Source organism: Schistocerca nitens, chromosome 1 (genome assembly GCF_023898315.1).
Source record: "Schistocerca nitens isolate TAMUIC-IGC-003100 chromosome 1, iqSchNite1.1, whole genome shotgun sequence".
Taxonomy (NCBI): domain Eukaryota; kingdom Metazoa; phylum Arthropoda; class Insecta; order Orthoptera; family Acrididae; genus Schistocerca; species Schistocerca nitens.
In genome coordinates, this window is record NC_064614.1 from 1,200,811,082 (window position 1) to 1,200,830,870 (window position 19,789).

General features: G+C 41.9%; 1 protein-coding gene across 4 annotated transcripts in view; it reads left to right on the forward strand.

Annotated features, from left to right (window-relative positions):
- Nucleotides 1–6,989: 6,989 nt before the first annotated feature.
- Nucleotides 6,990–19,789, forward strand: part of LOC126200980 (RNA-binding protein Musashi homolog 2) — a 119,841-nt gene continuing 107,041 nt past the window's right edge. For 2 of the 4 annotated variants that reach the window (XM_049936753.1, XM_049936750.1), the window contains exon 1: nucleotides 6,990–7,295. The gene's annotated coding sequence lies outside the window, so the exon portion shown is untranslated. The remainder of the gene's footprint in view (nucleotides 7,296–19,789) is intronic. The other 2 variants (XM_049936752.1, XM_049936751.1) reach the window with 1 other exon arrangement.

Below are 19,789 nucleotides of genomic sequence, written 5' to 3' on the forward strand. Positions count from 1 at the left end.
AGAACAGACATTATGCATATAGAAACATTTACGCCGTGTATGGGGATAATGCAATTGGACAGAGCGCTGCAAGAAGATGGTTATCTCATTTTGAGGAGGAAAAAACAGACACTACGCAAATGGAAACATTTACGCCTTGTATGTGGATAATACCACTGGACAGAGCACTGCAAGAAGATGGTTTTCTCATTTTAAGGAGGACAATTTTGGCATTAGTGACTGTCCAGGATTTTATAAAGATCGTTTAAACGCATTAACCCACAATGATCCACGTCACTGTAGCCAAGAACAGGCAAATATGATGAACTGTGATCATTCCGTCATCGTGTGACGTTTGCATGAAATGGGGAAGGTTAAAAAATCGGGTGTGTGGGGGTACACATGCTCTAACAACATCAAGCCAAGATCAGCGGTTGGCCGTATGCTCATCTATGCTTGCTCGTCATCAACTGGCTCGTGAAGAACACCGACCATTCCTACCTAGTATCGTTACTGGTGACGAGAAATTGTATATTTATGACCTGGTGCGTTTATAGGAACTGTTTTCGATTTGAAATTGCCATATACAGACTCCTTACGTGAAGTCAAGAGTCACGGAAACAGCAATGGCAAGGGGTGTGGAATGTGTCCCAATAAACGAAAGGTGGATATTATTCGGCATTACAGCCTCAAATTTCTACAAGGCCGTGTTTTACGAGGACACATTTGGACCGATCTACGATCTCTAGCATCCTTCGACTTCGCTTCATTGATGCCTCGTTTTCTGTACGTCCGTATAGAATCATCTACTATTCCCCTGCATATGAACGTGATTGTGAGTCAGGAGATGATATGTTTCAAGATTAACAATGAACGATCGGAATATCTGAAGACTCCTCCCTCAATCAACGTGTTCTCTTTTGGTTTCTAAAGCATAAAACGACCGTCAATTTTCTTAAGAGTACAGGGAAAAATCTGTGGGACTCATATTTTTATTGCTGTGTATTACCTTACCATTTTAGTATTCATTGTAAGCATGTGTTCTCGATGGCTACATAGATTACAAACTCTCGATGGGGGGGGGGGGGGGAACATCGTTGCCCTAATCTGTACTGCAAAAAATTAGACTTATTCACTAGACATTACATCCGGTACTTCTAGTACGGTACAGTTTCACAAATTTTGTGATCTATTGAGACAGCTTCTCTGACATCTGTGTTCTGCGCCTTTCTTCTAAATTTTTCAAAGTGAGTACAGGACCTTATGTGTCTGATGCTGATAGATATACCCTACACTTTATACTTTATTAATATATTTCTTGAATATAATAAATCAAATTAAAATTACGCTAATATTTATTTGCACACGTGCTTAATTTCATACAATTGATTGGTTAGCTTGGAGTAACAGTGTAACGGTACGTTTCACTCTTATCAAGAACAGATAGATTGCCGCTTCTTCCTTTAGTCACACAGAAATTAAACTGCCAACATCTTGTTAACGGTACACAAGGTGTTCAAAAATTCAATATCCAAACTGACATACATTACTGGCCATTAAAACTGCTACACCAAGAAGAAATGCAGATGATAAATGGATGGCGTGTACAGGTACAGCTGCCCATGCAGCTTCAACACGATAACCACAGTTCAAGAGTAGTGACTGGTGTATTGTGATGAGCCAGTTGCTCGGCCACCATTGACCAGACGTTTTCCAATTGGTGAGAGATCTGGAGAATGTGCTGGCCAGGGCAGTAGTCGAACATTTTCTGTATCCAGAATGGCCCGTACAGGACCTCGATCCTTGCTGCTGTCCCATGTCCAGTTTTTGAATCGCTCTCTTGTCGGGTTTCAGGAAACCAACCGAAGGACACGTTTGGCGGGCCCCATAAATCTGCGAGCGCAACGGTTTGAGAGGCCAACTTCAATGATAATTAACTCGGAAAGAAATCATCGTATAGATTTTTTTTAACAGTTATTTCTCATCGGAACCTGCCCTGCAACACCCTTACAAGCTTTTCACACAATTTCTGACCATCCTGTACATAAATATCAGTGAGTAATTAATATTACACAAACACAGTCCAGCATAATATAAGTGAAAGCAATATTTGGTATGACCGTTTGAGCCTCCACCAGAGCCCGACATTCAAGGACTGCAGCTAGATAAATTCAAAGTCGCATTGTTAAAATCTCTGAAATGGCCTTACCAATGTCACTCCTTTACAAATAAATTGATTAGAAAGAGATTTATAACACCTGGTCACACATTTTCGCAGCGTTACTAAACTTCGTTATTGTCGCATTCGCGTGTGGGTGGTTGTGGAGATTCACGAAACATTACTCTTGCAGTGGTAGTTCAAACAATATTTTCCTACATTTCGTTGAGTAACAGTCTACAATACTCCGTCATCAGGCCACGAGTGGCCTACCAGGACCATCCGACCGCCGTGTCATCCTCAGTGGAGAATGAGGATAGGAGGGGCATGGGGCCAGCACATCGCTTTCCCGGTCGTTATGATGGTATTCTTGACCGAAGCCGCTAATATTCGGTCGCGTAGCTCCTCAGTTGGCATCACGAGGCTGAGTGCACCCCGAAAAATGGCAACAGCGCATGGCGGCCGGGATGGCCACCCATCCCAGTGCCCACCACGCCCGCCCAACGCTTAACTTGGTGATCTCACGGGAACCGGTGTATCCACTGCGGCAAGGCCGTTGCCTAACAGTCTACAATAAAGATCCAGAATTTTCTCTACTCCAAACTAGACAAGACAGTTTGACTACAGGTTCTGCTTCTACGTTAGTTTACATTGTGTATAACGTCTAATCGCTTTTGCAGACAAAAAAAGTTGAGTCGTTTATCACAGACTCCGCAGGGAGCTGTACAGATGGTGACTCACTTGTGACATTTAAACATAGAATATAGCACCCTACAGCTAACACTCATTTCATTGTGATACAGATATATTCTCTGATACTGTAATCGAATTTATGTACGCAGCTTACCATGGGAAGTCATGTCATGATATAAATCCATAGCTCGTGCAAACTATAGAGCAAGTCAACTATTTTGAATGCACATTCAGTAATATATTTAGTGTGTAAGCATGAATATGAAGCGAGAGAACATTGATACGATAAAAATAGATTATTGCGAGCTCATAGACACGATGAAAATACACTACTGACCATTAAAATTGATACACCAAGAAGAAATGCACATGATAAACGGGTATTAATCAGACAAATATATTATACCACATCTGACATGTGATTACATTTTCCCGCGATTTGGGTGCATAGATCTTGAGAAATCAGTACCCAGAACAACCACCTCTGGCTGTAATAACGACCTTGATACGCCTGGGAATTGAGTAAAACAGAGCTTGGATGGCGTGTACAGGTACAGCTGCCCATGCAGCTTCAACACGACACCACAGTTCATCAAGAGTAGTGACTGGCGTATGGTGACGAGCCAATTGCTCCGCCACCATTGACATGACGTTTTCAATTGGTGAGAGATCTGGAGAATGTGCTGGCCAGGGCAGCAGTCGAACATTTTCTGTAACCAGAAAGGCTCGTACAGGACCTGCAACATGCGGTCGTGCATTATCCTGTTAAAATGTAGGGTTTTGCAGGGATCGAATAAAGGGTAAAGCCACGGGTCGTAACACATCTGAAATGTAACGTCCATTGTTCAAAGTATCGTCAATGCGAACAAAAGGTGACCGAGACGTGTAACCAATGGCACCATCACGCCGGGTGATACGCCAGTATCGCGATGACGAATACACGCTTCCATTTTGCGTTCATCACGATGTCGCCAAACACGGATGCGACCATCATGATGCTGTAAACAGATCCTGGATTCATCCGGAAAAAAATGACGTTTTGCCATTCGTGCACGCAGGTTGGTCGTTGAGTACATCATCGCAGGCGCTCCTGTCTGTGATGCAGCGTCAAGGGTAACCGTAGCCATGGTCTCCGAACTGATAGTCCATGCTGCTGCAAACGTCGTCTAACGGTTCGTGCAGATAGTTGTTGTCTTGCTAACGTCCCCCTCTGTTGACTCAGGGATCGAGACGTGGTTGCACGATCCGTTATAGCCATGCGGATAAGATGCCTGTCATCTCGACTGCTAGTGATATGAGGCCGTTGGGATCCAGCACGGCGTTCCGTATTACCCTCCTGAACCCACCGATTCCATATTCTGCTAACAGGCATTGGATCTCGACCAACGCGAGCAGCAATGTCGCGGTACGATAAACCACAATCGCGATAAGCTACAATCCGACCTTTATCAAAGTCGGAAACGTGACGGTACACATTTTTCCTCCTTACACGAGGCATCACAACAACGTTTCACCAGGCAACATCGGTCAACTGCTGTTTGTGTATGAGAAATCGGATGGAAACTTTCCTCATGTCAGCACGTTGTAGGTGTCGCCACTAGCGCCAACCTGGTGTGAATGCTCTGAAAAGCTAATCATTTGCATATCAGAGTATCTTCCTCCTGTCGGTTAAATTTCGCGTCTGTAGCACGTCATCTTCGTGGTGTAGAAATTTTAATGGCCAGTAGTGTAGATTATTGGATTCTCCATGTCTGGATGATGCTGATTCCGCAACTTTTGTTCAATTATTGGAAAGCCGCTCCAGTTGCTTTCTTACAACTTTACTAAATTCACACGATCGGATTCGGCCTTTATATTACGCCACTACAAAGTGTATCTGAAACTGTCAAATGCTAATACATAATATAAGGGCACATAGATTTTTTTAACGTGAGAGAATGTTTATACATGTTCACAACAATGCAGAAATAATATAACTTAACGTTACGCCGTGTAGGTGCAACGTCAGATGGTAAAATCAGTAGCAGTGGATTTAAAAAAGTTTCACCCCCAAGACGTAATGAGACTAATGGACGTGTCGTAACTAGAAAAACTGTACAATCCGATACTTTGACTGTTAAAATGGTTTAGCTTAGAAAGCATTATTTGATGTGTTTCCAAATTACATTGTATGTTTTCAGATAAAATGCTAATAGTAAACGGTAAAACAGCAAAAGTCAAGTGGATTTAAAAAGGTTTTGCGCTCACTGAAGAAAGAAGGTCAAGGACATGATGCTTAACGAGCAATGCACATTAAAGAGCATCGGTTTCGTGGATACCTGCCGCCTGCCTCATTTTCCCCAGTTACTGACAGCTTCCTTTAAAGAATTTCCGCAAGTTCGCAGCTTGATTGTAAATATACTTTTGTAAGCAGTCGACGATGCGTCCAAGCGTACACTAGACTCCGGAAGCCTTAACAGTTCGAGATGGTTCAAAGTTTACTCGTTAGAATTACTTTTACGCTCGACTTATACACGTTGTTCTTTGCAACTGTTTTGCTCTTTTATTAATTCAAAATAATTGCTTTTAGCCTTTATTTGGCAAACATGCACTATTTTAAATTAAAGCATGTTAATAGTTTTTCGCATTGTACGACTTTATAATTAAGACACATTTTCTCATGACGTTGGGCGCAAAACTTTTTTACATCTTCGCGACATTTGCTGTTTTACGGTTCACTATTAGTATTTTATATGAAAAACATGCAATGTAATTTTGAAACACATCTGGTAACTCTTTCTAAGCTAAACCATGTTAACAGTTTTAAAGTATCAGATTCTATAGGTTTTGTAATTACGGCACACGCATTTCTTTCATGACTTCTTGTGCGCGAAACATTTTTAAAATCCACTTGACTTCTACTGGTTTCATAATTTGACGATGCTTCTCTACAGCGTAAAGTAAGACGTATATTATTTCAGAACTTGTACTGTTCATTTATAAGAATCGTCTCCCATCTCCTACTATAAAAAACAAAAATATCTGTATGCGCGTCGTTAGGTATTAAGTCTTGTCAGTTTCAGATGCACTTGATAAAGGCCTAATTTAAAGCCTGAAACCGGACGAGTGAACTTAAAAAGTTCTGAAAAAAGCAACTGGAGCCGCTTATCATTAATCGAAAAATAGGTTACTCTCGAATGAATCGCAGGCAATCGCTGTAACTTTTACAATTGATACTCAAATGGTTACAAATTTCTCATTACAGCCTATTATCTCGGAATATGAAGAATTATGTTGCGAGCGGTTTTGATGCTCATTGAATTTTTCCATTTGCGTATTCAAAACTAAATGTTCGTGTAGCCGAGGCCATTTTCTCTAACATTATTATACTTTATCCTTATTCCAACTTACTCGCTGCAGTCTGACTCTCATGACCACGTAAATAAATACAGATGATTTGGAAGGTTGATTGTTAAAATGCAAACGATCGTTGCGTAGTACGCGTCTAATAATCTAGATTCAAGCAGCAGCGTATACGAATAGCAAATTTGACGTTCTAAATCCATCGTGGGTGGTATACCTACGACACTGGAAATTGTTATTTATCAATGATGAACGTTCTATTGACGATTTGTCATTAGCGATGATGTGTCAAGTTACGGTGCATGTGCGTGACGAAAGGAACGACACGTGACTATTCACTTACGCGCTTAGTCTCCTCCCCCCGCCCCCCGGTTGGGCGAAGTATATGTAAGATGAAAGAGAGGCTAAACTCAAACATTGGAATACAGCAGTAGTTAACTATTAGCCACAATTAAAAAAGGGGTCGCTCCATCATTTCTGTGAAGAGTAGTACAATCCAGTCTTCGGCTATTTCTGTTTTTTCAGTACATTAGCGAATACGTTTTGATATAGTCACATCATCGTGACAGTAAAGGTTAAGATTTGGGGCGAAAACTTTGATCAACTGATCGACGTGCATTCATCCAGTCTCAAACATAGTTCACAGGAATTAGCGGCCCTGCAATGCTCGCATCGGCTTGCGTTGCCATGACAACGGCGTTCGGCACAGCAGCGAGTGGCCTCGGCTGCGCTTCGGTACGGTTCGGTGGAGCTCGGAGAACACCGGGGTCTGCCGAAAGGGAATGGCTGCGCGGGGAGAAGTGAGGAGGGAGGAAACGGACCACCCGCTCGCCTGCTGAAGTCACTAGCAGGCAGACACAGTCTGGCGAGCCTCTCACGCGGATACAGGGCAAACGAACTCTGCAAGACACCACACAATCGCCAGGTTACGCATCATGTGTGACAACAATACAGTCTAGTGGGTGTTGTGTTGTTATTTTGTCTATCGTGACGCAGTATTTTTGGAGGACGAATTGCCGATCGTTATAGAAGTGCACGCCGTTGCGTCTGTCCACGAGGGGTAGCTGTTTGAAACTCGACGTTGCGCTGAGGTGCATGTGATAAAATTCACTTTATAGTATTGGTAAGTAGTTTTTTATTTACTTGTTTGTTCTTTGCCTGTTTTCACTCTTTGTCTGTGTTTTTAGAAATGTTAGTCTTTCTTCATTCCGTATTATATTGTTATGGCAATTTGCCGGAAAGTTTGACGCTGGCCATCTTGCCTATAAATGCATGGTAGCTTGTTTGTATTCAACTAACGCAGTGCAGAGCGCCGCCGGCGCGGAGGAGCTAGAATCAATAGCAAGCGAGCTCCTGCTTTAGGGTGGTGAATCACTTTGCAGGCAAGGCCAAGAGGCAAACGAATACTCCCGTGGAGTCAGGTCACGCGAAACAGATTTCTGACAAATGTTCTGTACGCTTTTCAGCATTAAATATTCCTTGTTGACGGGAATCAGTTTGTTGTATGTATCTTTAAGTCGCTAGGCATGCGGAACATTTTTCTTCGTTAAGTTCTGTAACAGCTGTTCAGGTGAGTTTAACACGTGTCTTATCAAGCTTGGCTTCCAAGGCAGCCGGCTAAATGACTGCCCAATTAGACACGCGTGCGTGAAACGCGTAACAAGCAAGGCTGTAACGAACCATACACTGAAGTGTGTATACAGACTTAGGTCATGTAAATATAAATATTCTTGTACAGTTTTTAGATAGTATATATGATTCCCAGGCGTAAAATGTTAACGGGTATTATGTAATCTAATATTTCAAATAAATATTCTGTGTCTTGATTTTTGTTTCGAAGAATTAGCTGCGGTTATCGTGCTGGAAAGAAAGACACTAAATTGTTGAGAATATGAATATTGTATCTGCATATGTTCGAACGCAAAATCTGCATTGTACGCATAGGGATTTTGTGAACCGCATAATGAATTGTAAGCAGTAGTTTTTCAGATTTTTATTATAAGCAAATGTTTGCATGATATGCTGACGTTAGGTAATAACCGGAACATTTCAGATGCGCGGGATATTCAAATTGTGAGAACGACCGATAGCTCCTAGTTTTGGCGAGCAAATTACGTTGAGTGTTACTGTTAGCTCACTTGTATGTACGTTTCAGCCCAAGAGTTTGAAAAGGAAACAAAGTAGTTTGGATAGGCTATTGAGCAGACCACGTGTGGACGGAGGGGAACGAGGCTGTGTTGTCAGAGCGGGCCAGGTTCCGATAACACAAAGAAAACTCGTCCTGGCCTTCCAGAGGGAAGCGTGGGCCGCTCGGGGGGAGCGTGGGTCGCGGCCAGCAGCAGCACAGCACGCCTTGCCTCCACCCGTCTTTGTTCGGTCCTCGCTCGCCGTCTGTGCAGCACGCACGGCGTACGTTTGCCGGCTCCCCGCTGTCGCTGACGAAGACATATTGATCAGCGGCGTCGGCATAGCGGCCGGCGCGTGTGCCGGCGTTGGCCGCGCCGGCCGGCGTAGCGGGCCCAAGTTGGAGAAGCTAGCCGGCCGTATATGAGCAGACAGCGAACAAAGACCCTCCGCTGTTGCTGACCTTGTAGGCTGGCCGGTTAGGTATTATAAAAGCTGCGGCCGGCTGTGCTGCTGCGTTACGCGCTAGTGGCCCTCCACAACCTAGATCATTTAGAAAGTCCAATTTTGTAGTAGTAAAGATGGGTAAATGATTATTACAATTGACGCTATTAATAAATTCCCCACTTCAGTTTTTGCAAGTTTTTCATGTGCCGCTTCGTAGATTTGTTTACTACCTGCACAAAATTAAAACTCGTGTAAGTGATGCTTGTCTAGGTAATTCATGATGCATATGTGTAGAAGAAAACAAATTTAAACCCAAGGCTGGGACGTACTGTTTATGCACTAATTAAACTGTCTTTTTGTAGCGGTGGTTTCCCCTCCTATGTAAGAAGACTTGTCAGTCCACACTTACACATTTAAATAAAAATCGTCACAAATGTTTGATAAAAATATAAATAACAAAAAACGTGAATGTTGGGAAATTGTGTTGCAGGTGAAAACGAGTCATTAAGAAAATTTTAGAGAACGTTTCGTACTTGAGTTACGTAGATTGACGATTTACCAGTACTCAAGACCATTCTCTTCGCTTTGTCAGTAGCAACTTCCAGTAGTGGAAACTGAACCGAAATGATGATTTTGTTCATCGCCTCTTGCACCGAAACGACTTCAAATTTACTGGCCACTGCAGCCCACTGGATGTAGAAGCCTGGGAGCTGTTCACCGGTTTCGTTAGACAGTGAGTCACGCGCAGGGGTGACCAAGCACGGCAGCCATTCTCTGGCGTTCGCCTTCCTGGAATATGGAGTAATGGTTGGATATTGCGTAATGAATAAGAACTTCTCTATACCTTGCTACAAAATTCACTGTTGTTGAAATTCGTATCTTCATATTTGGTAGCCCGTAGAAATCTTACGTAATACACTGTCGGCGTTTATTTCAATTGATTTTTGCCGTTGGACGACTTGCTTGGGAATAGCGGTGGGGTCGATGTTGTAAACACTTGTAGAGGTCGTTTGGGTATACTGAAAGATTACAAATATGATTTTTCATGGCATAGCCTCCGTTATCAGTATTTCACAATCATCTACTGCGTTTATTACCCCAAACTCCTTCATATTTACATTAATAGAACGATGGATGCATGTTTGTGTACACCATGGCTTGTAAGTAAATATTAGTGCCGGCGTCTGCTGATTTTATTTCACTCTCCATTTATGTAAACAAGCGACTCATGACTTAAAACAATCTGAGGAGTGCGTGAGTCGTGACGTAATGGGAAATCCAGTTCTGATTTGGTTCTTTAGTCGTATTGATTGCATGTTGTACGGTTTGTCGTTACACTACGTTCCCCGCAGTTCTATGTCTTGACTTCTTGTGGTAATTTTAAGACATAAACGAAAGTCTTACCTCTTACAGAAAGGTTACGTGACAGCCTGAGATAATAAACAAAATATGTATTTGGCATTCAATAGATATTCTTGAGGTTTCAGTATTTTCTAGGTTATGTGTAAATTTATTGAACGTTGCAAGAAAGAAATCCCCCAATAAATGTAAACATTTAGCAGTTAACGGGGTGTAAGTGTTCGAATTAAAGTGCAGATGTAAAACTTGCAGGTCCGGCTGACTGCAGAGAGGTCTAATGCGCCGTAATTATTTGCAATAGTTGTAGCTGTCAGAAAATGTGTTAGTCGTTCCGGATGGTTCCGCTATCTGGCACCGAAGTTTCGGTAATGCAGGAAGACGAGCCATAAACTAGTGACGTTGTAGGTGTTTGCGCTCAGATAAGGGCCAATACTTGTTCTGGGCAGAGTTCAGCGCGATAGGTTTGTACGACTCGGGGGCGGCTGCCCGGTCGTTCCCAAGGCCAGTAGGTTGCCGGCTTTGTTGCTCTTGTGTCGCTACGGCTCCGCTCTTGTACAAAAAGTGAGCGTTCCTTCCTTTGCCGAAGTGGAGGTGAGCAGGTAGTCGACGCTGCCATTCTTCTGGGCATTGAAAATCCCTCTTGTAGCTGCACGGGATTGGTGATCCGTTGCTCGTCTCCAGGTAGTGTTCGTGAAAGAGCCATCTAGCGGCGGCCGTTTATACTAACAATAAATACATTAAAATTACCCATCTCAGAACACCCACGCGCTTTTTATCTGTGAGAAATACGTTCCTAAATCGATTTACAAGTCGAAAAAATTTCGCTTGATCTCTTACATAAAATGTCATTTTACTACCCTTAAGATTCTCAGCGATTTCTTAGTCACATTTTAATGCTTTTTAAAATATATGTAATACGGATGGTAAATAATATGAAAATAGGTTCGTCGGACATTGTGCAAACACCTGGCTTATGGCGTTTTCAACAAACATTTAAATGGATTTAAAACTATCATTATACTCTCTCGAACCTATCTAGTAGTGGTTTTGGATTTTTCTGTTTCAGATGTCTACCATAAATTAATATCATTCGATCTGTGTAAGCGGTCATCATATATGTGGGTTCCACATAAACCGCATCCCCATACAAAGGCTGGGTGTGTAGGTAACTGTTCAAAACAACGCCATAGTAAATATGTCTAGCAGGACCTTATCGAGTAAAGGGCCACGGTTTTTAAACTAACCTTAGAGTTGCGAACAGCTGTAATTTTTTTCGAGACACCTATTAAGAGAGAAGTGCTTCTAAAGAAACTCTCATTGCTAAAGACACATTAGAAAAGTTGATAGGAAACAATTGAAGTTACTACTTTCTAAGGTGTCCCAGCTTGTTCTAGTGGGATAATTGTTTTTAGTTCTAGTGCATTTGCACAGGACAATTTTTTACTTTGTAGCACTCATAAGTAATGTTGAAGTCACAAAGAAAGCAATTACGGAAGTAAGGTACAAAGGCGTACTAGAACAACTACCGAATGAAGTAAGGCACGGTTATATACGAAACGTTTTATTGCATAGAGCGAATTTACAGAGCTTCCACGCCATTAAAACGTCAAGAACACACTGCTAATCTCTGCTTTTTCTCCCCCAAAGATACTCGCCCTGGGACGTTAGATAGGTTTAGACACCTCGATGTTCGCAGTCATCAGTTCGAAGATTTTTGATGTTGTTGAGCAACAGTCCTATGATGATTTTTAAATGGACACACTGCTGTTTTATTGTATTGTTTAATTACGACCCGTGTTTCAGCCTTTTACGCTATAAACTCAATCACTTGAAGATGGCATAAAAGGCTGAAACACGTGTCGAAAGTAAATAAACAAGTCAATTGGGGTGTGTGTTCATTTAAAAAATCGGAAGATTATTTTGGACGCTGTAGTGATCTTGTTGGAGGTGGTGTGCTGTTGTCTTCCTGAATCATACAGACTTCCCAACTGTTTAACGTGGACTCCGAACGAGGGTTGCAACTCGGCGTTGTTCACGTCAAAAAACATTGCCGGAGGTGTAAGAAGTGATAAGCGACAGACAACAATCCTAAGACCGGCGTTTAATTCAGCAGACTTATTTTATTGTTAAGGGGACATTTATACCATACATACAATAAGTTAACTTCTTTCTCTTCTGTTTAATTCCTGATTTATAATTCGCGACCCACAGCACTCGTGACAGTGTGATACACGAGAGATAATTATAAATATAATTAATATATCTCTGTGTTAATGTACTGTAATATAAAAAGAAATACTGAAACCTACACAGAGTCGTAACTTATACCTTTTATCTTGGTCTTAAATTTATCGACAAGTTGACGTCATGGAATTAGCTTAGTACATCCAAAAATATTTTTAAGCAGCTATTGGAATGATTGAAGAGTTAGTGTTAAATGTCTTTAAACGTGACATTGCGGCAAGCGGTAAGAAGCTGTACTTACAATCGCGGACGATTGACGTGAAGGGGACCTTCCGATCAAAAAGTACAATGTTTTAAATAAATGTAAGTATACTTTTAAGGAGAAATATTTGTTAAAATATTTTACCATGTCTTATCAACACAAAACATCGTAACCATGTAGTTGAGAATGAGTTTCTCTTTATGGCATGTGAAGTTTGCTGAGCGGTATTAAGTATTTTGATCGATCCCAGTAGTTTCTAAGAGGACCTAGTAAGTGGCAAATGCTGTTAACTGCTGGACCAAACTTCGGATCCGCAAATGTGTAAAGAGCCCTACTTTGTATCAGATTTAATTGTCATTGTTTTTTATTTGAATGCTGCCCCATTTCTTTCATGCATAGCCGTGGCCGGAGTTACTTTTAGGGAGTGCTTAGTCATTCATGTATCTTCTTGGGTTAAGGAGTGTCACGCACGGACGTTGTAATAGATGGACAGTAGTCAAGAAGTTAAAGATTTTGTGGTTATAACTGAGGTTGACTAGATCGTACATATTTTCCCAAACATGCAACTGATGTCTGATATAATAATTCGTTGGTCTGACATTGAGAAAAAGCGCGTAGTGGGTAGATTGTTTGTGGCTGGTATGCAGAAAGTTTTGAAAAATTGTTTAAGAACTAGCTTCGCCTGTTCTGACATGTAAATAACTGTGCGGTTCTGGATGTTGTTCTGTCCTTACTCAAATTCTAACCATTCGTACTTTTGTCATTACTGCTTAAAGTATTATTTTACAAGCTGAACTGCTTAAATGTTCCGTCTAAGCCTTACGAACGATGCACGAAACTGACTTGGTTTGAAAGTGTAAAATGCAGGTTATTGACAGCGCAGTGGATAGTGATTCCCACTTCTTTTACGGCCTCATTGGACCACTAAGTCAATCATTTTCTGGTCATCTTCAATAAGTTTTCTTTCCGAATTGCCCAGTGCCTTTTCAATCACTCTTTTTTTTTTTTCGTTCCTCTTCTGTAAATACCCTTTCTATTTCTCGTCTTTTTCTGGGTTAAATTTTAAGTTTCTCAGTTTTCTAAATTTTCTGTTTTGTTTTACAAATATTACGGGGTTAATTCTAGCTCTTCCCTATCCTCCCTCATTTCCTTTATCCATCGTACTTGCTGTTTCGTTTTCCAATGTTTCTCACAAGGGAACCTCCCCATCGCACCCCCCTCAGATTTAGTTGTAAGTGGCACAGTGGACAGGCCTTGAAACACTGAACACAGATCAATCTAGAAAACAGGAAGAAGTTGTGTGGAACTATGAAAAAATAAGCAAAATACACAAACTAAGTAGTCAATGTGCAAGATATGCAGCATCAAGGACACTGTGAGCTTAGGAGCACCGTGGTGCCGTGGTTAGCGTGAGCAGCTGCGGAACGAGAGGTCCTTGGTTCAGGTCTTCCCTGGAGTGAAAATTTTGTTTTCTTTATTTTCGCAAAGTTATGATCTGTCCGTTCATTGACGTCTCTGTTCACTGTAATAAGTTTTGTCTGTGTTTTGCGACCGCTCCGCAAAACTTTGCGATTAGTAGACGAAAGGACGTGCCTCTTCAATGGGAACCGAAAACATTTGATCGCAAGATCATAGGTCAACCGATTCCTGCACAGGAAAACACGTCTGATACACTCTATACGACACTGGTGACGGCATGTGCGTCACATGACAGGGATATGTTGTCGACCCACCTAACTTGTACACTTGGCGAATGGGACAAAAGATTCTTCTACCTTTCCCGATTTAAGTTTTCTTGTGGATGTGATAATCACTCCCAAAAAAGTGATGAAAACATAAGTTTGTCACATAAACTGCAACAAATGACTGCAACAGTTTCACAGTCGCACAGTTTTCCCTGTGCTCTGTCAAAACATATGTTTTTAACGTTTTCAAATTTTTCAGTGTGTAGACTGTCAAATCCTGCACATGTCCAAGCAAATCTCAACATGTCCTGGAATTTTGGAGAGCGAAGTTGATTATGTGTGAGTGCCTGAACTTTGATAATTGCCTGAAAATAAAAAATTAAACTTCTCACTGGAGGGGAGACTTGAAACAAGAACCTATCGTTCCGCAGCTGCTCACGCTAACCACGGGACCACGGCGCTCCTGAGCTCAGTGTGTCCTTGATGTTGCCTATGTTTGGCATGGACTACTCAGTTTGTATATTTTGCTTATTTTTTTCATAGTTCCGCACAACGTCTTCCTGTTTTCTCGATTGATCTGTGTTCAGTTTTTCAAGGCCTATCCACTGTGCCAACTTATAACTAAATCTGAGGGGGATGCGATGGGGAGGTTCCCTTGTCAGTAATCTGGTTTCTGGAGTCGTCCTGTGTCCAAAAATTATCGTTTTTTCCTTATAGTATTTGTTCGTTGTACACGACTTAATTTGGCAATATCCCCCATGGTCCATCTTTTTTTATATTATTTATGCATGTTCTGGCTATTCTATTTTTAGGATTTTGTCGATTCTGTTTCTCGGGGTGACGAATAGTTTCACTTCCGTATGTCACCTCTGCTTGAACCATCTTTATATAGCAATAGAGCAGGAGAGCTGATGTCAGGATGATAGGACCGTTAAGTTTGAAGACTGCAGACTGCCATAGTAGTCGAAATTCTATTACTTTAAGTCGCTCATTCAAGTACAATAATGTTTTAAGAACGTCAGTGCCTTTCCGTTTCGGATTGTGCAAACTAATAATTACATGGAGCTGTCATTGTCAGAGAGTAACTTGCAGGGGACATGACGGAAAGCGTTTCCACTTTGTGCAGTATTTTTGATTGGAGCTCCTCAACTCCTGCGCTACTGTTATTACTGATTGTCTTCCCGTTACACGCGTGTTGGTATTAAAATTTACCTGCACAATTACAAAAATTCCCTTAGACACTTCTCCTTTGTGTGAAGAAAAGATGCGCAGTCTAATTTTTCGTTTGTGCTGGCAATTCCCGCGCCTTAAGAATACATACGATTTGACGTCCCATCCGTTAAATTGTCTGTATAAATTGTAATTTAGCTAGATTTAGATACACACTAGCCAAGCGTCGTTCGTAACGCCGTACTTGGCGGAGTGCTTAATCACAGATGGTTGTTTGTCTTAAAAGTGAGTAGAGATAACGGTAGAAAATCACAAAATGTAGTTTCTAGCTATCTTAATGTTGAACGCAAGAAACTAGAAAATTTGAAACATGGCAGCCCTGTCAGTAGAATTCAATTACTCACTTGGTACAATCTGTAGAAAGATCGCGAGAGTGGTGTCAGGAATTCTTCGACAGGTTACCGGGCACAATATAGATAAGGGCAGCGGAATTGGCTGGCATTGACATTTCTTCCGATAAGCCCCGTAAACAGCAGCCGCCCCCGGCTGCCGTCGCCATGTGCCGCCGCTGGGACTGGCTGGCGCATAATGGGGTTCGCGAACAGCTGTGTTGGCCGGCACAATGGACCTGCTTCCTTCGGTCCGCGGCCTGCAGCCTGCAGCTGTGCCACGGCTGCCAACTTCCACGGGCAAGACTGGTATCTATCGGCCAGTCCCTTCCACAAAGGACACCTCTGTGCAGCTTATCTTGGCCCACGGCAAATGGAGTGACGGCGGCTGGAGGAACTCTTCCCATCCGTATTCAAGCGCAGTCTGTCGTTAATATTACACTCATAAAAACTGTAACCTATTAAATCTAGAGCGCTGAGGACTCATCTTCAGATTGTCCGTTACAATTGGGTTAAGCATTATTTGAGTTCTCTGAACTCTAACGTAGTGAATTGCAACATATACGGAAAATACCGTATTCAGCCTAAATGATACGGCCATTTACGGTTAATTTGAACACTGATATTCTACAGTGTATCAATGCAAAAGTGGCGTGCATGCATTGAATTTCACTCTTCGCGATAATGTAATCACGATCCCAAACGTTTCTAGCACGAACATAGTCATTTAAACAATAGATAGCATCGGGGGCTGGCAAGGCCGAAATGTTAAATATCACTACCAAATTACGAAGGTTCTTTTGTGGCTTATTGATTACGCGTAATCTATTGGTATGTTAAATGCGGATATTACGGAGAAACGACCGTAACTTCATTTACTTAACCACATTTCTGTAACTCATATCCAAGTAGGTTATTCATTGGGAACATATAAGTATGGCATGCACAATTCGCATGGATGTGTACATTTAAAGGAACAACGTTTACAGTGTGTTCCATAATTTTTGGAATCAGTTTGCAGGAAACTGGCTCGTTTAAGTTCGACAAGGTTCGCGTGTGAAACGTTTTTTTAGCCGAGGTGATGGGCACATTATATTAAACGATCAATAACGCTACATTTAATTGAAGAATAATCCTCGAAACATTAGCATGTTTGTATTTCGTATTTACCGATTTTAGATGCGCCATATTGTAAATGTTTTGTTTATAAAGTGAAGCAATTACTACTTATATCACCGTCAGTTATCTGTGTGGAATGGAAATCTAGTGTTCGAAATATGAATGTCCAGCAAGCGAGCGTTTCTTTCCCTTAAACAGATCTGACAGTGTGTTCGCGATGTGACTATGAATTACGAGCGCGTGTGGCGGCACATATTTCTGTCCTTGGGCTGCGTCAGTGCTATCTAAATGTAGACGAGCTATTCATATCCACCTCAGGCTTGTAAAAAGCCCTGCTTCACCGTACCGCGTCTCTCGGACACTACTGAGTCAGTCTTGACACATTCATGCTAGATTTCCTGGCCCCCCTCTACCTTATCTGTTTAAGATGTGGACAGTTGTCTAGGGAAACAGTCTGGGTCAGTGTTGGTCAACCTGGTCCCTAGCGCTTACTAGTGGGCGTTGTAGCTTTCATGGTCAGCGGTAGGTGGTTGTGCGTTGGGGCATTTTCATTAGGTTTTCACAAACTTCTGACAAAATATTCGGTAAGTAGTTATATGCTTAGAGTAGTGGCAAGTCTGCTTTATATTTTGTTTAAAGTAACTTATCTCCCATATGAATAACCACTACTTTTTAACTGGTGGGCAGTTAGAAAATTTCACTAACGATTAAAAAAGTGGGCAGTAGCTAAAAAGGTTGACACCCCCGTCTATATAGAGGCTAAACGTGAACCACTGTATCGAAGAAAAAAATTGTGAAGAGCAAGCAATAGGCAGAAACCTGTAAAAACTTGGGTATTCATAAATGTTGGAAACAGTTCGTTCTACCCATTTTTTAACCGTGCCTCAACATGTATGAGGTATGCCATGGTAGTTTTCTTGCTGTTATACGTATGTTTTCTGCGAGACGTCATTGGTCGTGAATTGGTTGCCTTCTACCCCTCATCAATACCAATACCAGCACCAGCACGTTGTTCACGTGCATTTCCTCCGAAATTTCAGGACTTCTCGATATTGCAGGGTATAAATGTGTGTTAGCATCAAACAGCTGGAAGAAATCGTGTAGCGCACTCGCGACGCGTTGCCGGCGTTTGGGTTTTGTGCAGAGGTTGGCAGACGTGTGCAAGCTGCTGCCGCGGGAAAGTCAGCTGCAGGCACTGGCGAGGCGGCCACCTGCGCTGGAAGTCGCCAGTGGAGTTGGCGGGAGCATCCGATATTTGCCATGAAGACAACTGGTTCATGATTGCACGATGAAGTAGTCACGTAGCTCGATTCTTACAAAACGTGTAGCGACATGTTATACGGGGTGATTCGTATTAACCATTTAAAACGCTCCGAAGCGACGTAGATGACTCCGAAATGACGTTACCTCGCTAACCGGCGGCACTTTGGCTTTGGTGTGAAAGAATGATTGAGCGATACAATACTTGCATTTGAGCAAACGGTCAAACGTCGAACACCTTTTATACATGTGATCTGTTGTAAAATGTTACAAAATTGTCCTTGCTCTAACCAAGTAATACCAGTTCGTATTGTCGCTTTTTTTCCCCTCCAGAGTTTATTTCGCAAAGAAAACATCGGCCATTTACTGGTAACGACGCAATTCTGGAGCTTACACTCATTTACTTGGGTCACAGTACGGTAGATTGTTGTACTGTGTTTTTCAAACAACGAGCGGAGCGCGCGAACCGGCAAACAAAATAAATCTTGCTTCAATGTAAACACCCAATTGTCTAAAGCAGTGAAAGAAATACTGCCTGCCAGACGCAAGATTCGAACCGTGAGCTCCACGCGCTTAAAGTCGACGCGAATATTTGGAATGATCAGTCACGACAGAAAGGAAGGCCCAGCCGCTGAACCTGCGGCAAGGTATGCCATCTGGTGACGCACATGTTAAACATTTGTCATCCACTTTCGGGATATTTCCCCACATTTGCGGCGCCGTGTGACTTAACATTAAATTACTTGGCTCAACGTCATCTACGTCACTTCGGAGGTTTTGAAACGTTAATAAGAATCACCATGTATAGAAAACATCGTTCATATTATTGAGTGCCCTCTTAATTTTACCGATTGCGTTACACCGTCCATTCGTGTGTAATTACGATGAATGATATCACGGTTTTTAGCAGGATAATACCTCAGCTGCTACAGCAAAATGATACACGGATGTTAAACCATATTTTGTCCCGGCGTTGTAAGAGGGCACGACTTCTGGGCGCTCCCCAGGAAGGAAATCGTGTTTTAGTAATCATGACGACGTTAAGGATGTTCCTAGAGCTGTCTCGAAGTTAGTAATTTGCCTTACTAATTTTTCCATTAATTGTTAATTATCTACAGAGTTAGAGCATAGCGTACAGTTTACAGAAGGGGTGATAGGATTGTTTCTGTGAGTGCCCATACCGGCCAGTGAGATGATTTTATTGCTCAAGCAGAATAATTCATTTTGAATTCGGTACGCTTCTGCAGCAACGCACTAACTCGTGCACGAGATTTGCTCATAATGGAATGGGAGGTGGTTGATCCATCAGCTAATAATGTGAAATCATGACAACGAATCAAGTTTCTTCACCGGCGCATTTAAAAACAACTTTAAAGGGATGTAAATCTTCATTACCACAAGAAGTTGAATGGTTAGGTTAGATGCAACGATTTAAATATTTGTGAAATGTAATTCCTGATGAAAAGTATCCAAGCAAAATAAAGTCAAGTAATGGCCTTGTAAAGCGCCCGTCCCCACCCCAACCAAACAAACATTATGGAATAAAATCGTATTTTCAGGGGTTCGACATTTTGGGGAAAATTATGAAACTCAAGAAGTTACTTACTCTGCTGTTATA